Source organism: Tiliqua scincoides, chromosome 4, assembly GCF_035046505.1.
Source record: "Tiliqua scincoides isolate rTilSci1 chromosome 4, rTilSci1.hap2, whole genome shotgun sequence".
Taxonomy (NCBI): domain Eukaryota; kingdom Metazoa; phylum Chordata; class Lepidosauria; order Squamata; family Scincidae; genus Tiliqua; species Tiliqua scincoides.
In genome coordinates this window covers 142507908-142512513 of record NC_089824.1, presented here as the reverse complement: position 1 = coordinate 142512513, position 4606 = coordinate 142507908, and the positions used below count along the sequence as shown (strand labels likewise).

General features: G+C 46.0%; 1 pseudogene; it reads right to left on the bottom strand.

The window, feature by feature from the left end:
• LOC136650452 (5S ribosomal RNA) lies at positions 1 to 117 on the bottom strand (annotated as a pseudogene).
• Positions 118 to 4606: the final 4489 nt, after the last annotated feature.

Sequence of the window (4606 nt, the reverse complement as noted above, 5' to 3'; positions counted from 1 at the left end):
AGCCTACAGCACCCGGTATTCCCAGGCGGTCTCCCATCCAAGTACTAACCAGGCCTGACCCTGTTTAGCTTCTGAGATCAGACGAGATCGGGCATGTGCAGGGTAACGGTTGCATGCATGAAAAAGAGAAGGGGTGGCAAAGAGGGAGCTAGAGCTGCATAGGAGGCTAACTCTGGCACTCACCAAAGACTCTTGCTCTGATCCTGATTTATGCATTCTTAGAAAAAAGAATGGGAAAGGTGATGTCCGCCCTGTCTACATTCTGCCCCCTATAATTCATGTGCAACTGAATCAGGCTATGGGAGGCTTGCCTTGATTGCTGGGTGATGTGTTCCTTTTCTGGAAATATTGACCCTCTTGCAAACAGTTTCACAACCTTTTGCAAAAAGCTGCAAACATTCACCCCCAACGGGGAACACGTTTCACAGAGATTAAAATGTTTTGGAAAATGCCCCCCTCCGTTTCTGTTCAGCATTAGAGAGAAGGGATTTATTGATAGTCCCAGATACTAATGACATCTAATTCTGTCTTCTAACCAAAGAACCTATGAAACAGGTTTTAATGTGAAGAAACAACCTTTGGGTGTTATCCACCAGTGAAATGTCCTCAAGGTGTCTCCTAATACGTTTCCCGATACATCATGATAGTGGATTTTGACCATAGTGGTGGTCTTGCACCTTACCAGTCAACCAAAACAATGAGTCACAGTGGCGTCACTAGGATTCATGTCACCTGGTGCGGGAGGCCTGCGTGTCACCCCATGCAGTGGGTGGGGCAACACCCCAGGTGGTGGGCGTGGTGATGTACCATCACCCCACCCCCACTAGTTTTTTGGCTGTACCTTTTGATAGAACACAGATATTTCAATGTGGTTTGTTTCATTGCATTCTGCATGAAATTACACATTGATTGGTATAGAACATGATGGTATTATTCCTCCAAATTCTGATTTTAGTGATTTTGAAAACTTGTAGAGTCTCTCTCTCTCTTTCTCTCTCTCTCTCTTTCTCTCTCTCTTACACACACACACACACACACACACACACACACACCCCGTGTCAACTTACTAACACCTTATTGCAGCAGTTCTCAAACTTTTGGCACTGGGACCCACTTTTTAGAATGACAATCTGTCCAGGACCCATTGGAAGTGATGTCATGGCCAGAAGTTACATCATCAAGCAAATTAAAATAAATAATTATAAATAATTAAATTAAAATAAAAGAAATAATTAATTAAGGGGGAGCCAGCCCTGTTCCACCAAGTGAATTTTCTCTGTAGTCTGCCTGCAATAACACCCCCCCCCCAAAGAATCAGTGAGATTTTCAGCCCTCCCCAGTGCCCAGTTTAAAGTACTTCTATTTCAGGCATATCTGGATAAAGACCCACCTGGCTTTACAAGTGCAAAATAGAATACATTCCCCTACCAGTTCAAGCCTCTTTTTTTGTCCTTTTTATTGGGGAGGGAGGCTGCCTTCTGGAGCATTTGTTGCGCTCCAGTTCCATCGGATCAGGACCATTCTGGTGTCCTCACATTCCCCTTTGCCTGGCCTGATCACAGCCAAGGCACGTCTGCCTACCCGCAAGTAAACATGACCATGAGGCTGCTTTGCTTTCCATAGGGCTCAACAGACATGCAGCTGGGAGGGGGGACCTCCTTCTTGGGTGTTTTTGGGGGGCTGCATTCATTGGATCAGGACCATTCTGACGTTCTTGGATTCCTCTCAGCCTGCCCTTACCAACGGACTAAGGCAGGTTTGCCTACTCATGAGTAAAAACAGTGGCTTAGTTTCACTTTCCATAGGGCTTAATACACTGGCAGCTGGGAGGGAGGGACCTCCTTCTCTGTTTTTTTTTTTTTTGGGGGGGGGCTGCACTCATTGGATAAGGACCATTCTGATGTCGTTAGATTCCTCTCAGCCTGCCCTTCCCGACGGTCTATGGCAAGTTTATTCTATAAATAAACAGGCAGATCTTAGCTTGGTGTGTGTTTGTAGTGATGCGCACTTGTGCAATAAGTTTGTATATGCTTTCTAAAGGCATTCAGTATCACTGAAAAATGGACATGGCACATACACTACTGACCAATTTCCTGTTCTGAATATGTGGAATGAAATGACTAGCAACTCTGTCTTTCCCTGTTCCTAGAGTTTAGAAAAAGTACACTAAAAGTTTACAGACCCGCAGTAAATACGCTCGCTGATTCACTATGAAAGTCCTGGGTGCAATAAATGATCCTTATAAATTGCCCTTAAATGATCATATTTTATCCAATGTGGCAGGCCCTAGTGTTCTGACATTTGAGTTACAGTGGGAGGGCATTAGTTCAAGACTCTTTGTCATATTATAGAGTACACATGTCGTCTGGGGAAGAGCAGCCCTGATCTGGCTGAGGATGGCCGCAGCAGCCTGAGATACAGCATGCTGGTCCTGAGAGTGACAGCAGACAGGGCGTCAGGAGCAACACCAGCCTCATTATCCCCAGCTAAGCTAGAAGTCACTACAGCAGCATCAACAGATGTGGCGGCATATCCCAAGACTGTAGGAGATGGTAGGAGGCAGAGGGGGCCAAGCACAAGAGACGGTGGGCCTTAAAAGTCTGTTGCCAGCTAATGAATGGTAAGGGAGGCTGGCCTGAGCACTGGAGGGCTGAGGGCCCAACAAAAGCCACAGTTGGAACAGATGGAAAGTCAGGGGCTTGACAAGTGGCCTCATCAGGCTGGAAAGGAAGAGCACCAGGATGGCTCACTAACCCCCCCCCCCCAAAAAAAAACTCTGTTTCATGGTGCCCTACTGCCAAGTTGACAGCACCTCAGTACTGCTCCCCAATACTATAATACCATGGGCCTCGAGTCTGGCCAACCAAAGCCTTGGGGTCCCCTGCTGCCACCCCCTCTTCTCTTGCCCCCTCTTGGGGCACTACAGTAAACCCCAGACTGGTGAGGGAGGGAAGGTGTGTTCAGTAGGTTTCATGCATTTAAAATTGGACATTTGTGTTAGCCCAGGTTAAACCCAAGTGCATTTGGGTGTTTTCATTGGGGGTACGAGGGTAAATAGAATGCTAGATGCAGGGGAATGTCAATGAGATGCAATTCTTGCAAATATCTTGGTCTTGTGTGCTCCCTGAGGCATTTGGTGGACCACTGCGAGATACAGGAAGCTGGACTAGATGGGCCCTGGGCCTGATCCAGCAGGCCTTTTCTTATGTTCTTATGTTCCATCTATTCTGGTATATTTTTCTTTGATGTTTGCGTTTATACTCAAGTATGAGATAAAATCACTGTAAAAGGATGTCATTTACTGAAGTCAATTTGCATGATCACATGGACATCTTCCCTGTTTTAAAACTGGTAAGCATTTGGGTGGTAACCTTAATAGCCATTACAGATCTAACCAGACATTCTGCGTCCATAACTGATTGAGAAGATCAATAACGTTAAGATCAAATACCAACACCAGAGTGTGTTTTTTTCTTTAATCAGCGTCTTTTTGTTTTATACTCCTGCCTACAGCAAGATCCTGTTTTCTGCATGTAGACATAGCTTCCTGCTGTGTGCTGTCGAAAGAATGAGAAGACAAGATGGAGAATCAATTTGAGGAAAAAAGCATTCGTTGACAAAGCTTTACTGTAGATCAATGGAATCCTGCTAGTTAAAATATCTGTAGAAGCAGAGATTTTTTTTTTTTATCTTATATTTGGACATATCAGTTCAGGGCCACCCCCCCCCCCCGATCATTCCTATAGCAATCTGCAGCTTCTCCTAGTTTCCTTTGTATTAAAAAAAAAAATCCTTTTATTATCGGGCCATTGAGTATATTTTGCTTTTGCAGTGTGATACAGCAGCTGTTCCCAAAGTCCTACTCAGACATTGGGACCGCTCTAGATTGTTGGGGGGTGGGTGGGGAGAGAGGAGGGGGTTGCCCCAACAGCACCACTGTGATTGCAGCACTAAAGGGACCCAGAGACACCCCCATGTACCTGGAGAGTCCTGCAGCTTCCTGGGGAGTCCTGGAGGGTTGCAGCTGCCTCCACGACCTTCCACGTGGCTGCAATGAGCTCCAATCTGCTATCGGAGCTCGCTTCTGGTTTGCACAAAGTGAGCTCCAATAGCAGATCAGAGCTTACTGGAGCTGCACGGAGTGTTGTGGAGGTGGCTGCAAGTCTCCAGGATCCCCCAGGAGGCTGCAGGACACACCCAGGTACGTGGAGATGTCCCTGGGTCCCTGCAGTGCCGTGATCGCAGCATTGTTGGGGACCCATTTGGGACACTCCCCTTAAGGGAGAATGGCCCAGGTTTTGCTCCCAATAGTGGGTTGTGACCCACAACTTTGGGAACCACTGTGATGCAGGAGAAACCTGATAATGCTCTATCTCATTAACAGGTTTGAAATACAATAACATTCATTTACAAGAGTTTGTCCTTTAACAAAGTGCACTGATCAAAGCTTATCCATGGGGGGGGGACAACTAATAACTGCTACAGACCCCCACTTGGTACTTGGGTGATATTTTTGTTTGACTCATTGTGTCTTTATCGCTTATTTGTTTGAACAGCTTCCACTACAAGTATGGAATTGTATAGACAGCCGCAAAAATACATGTAT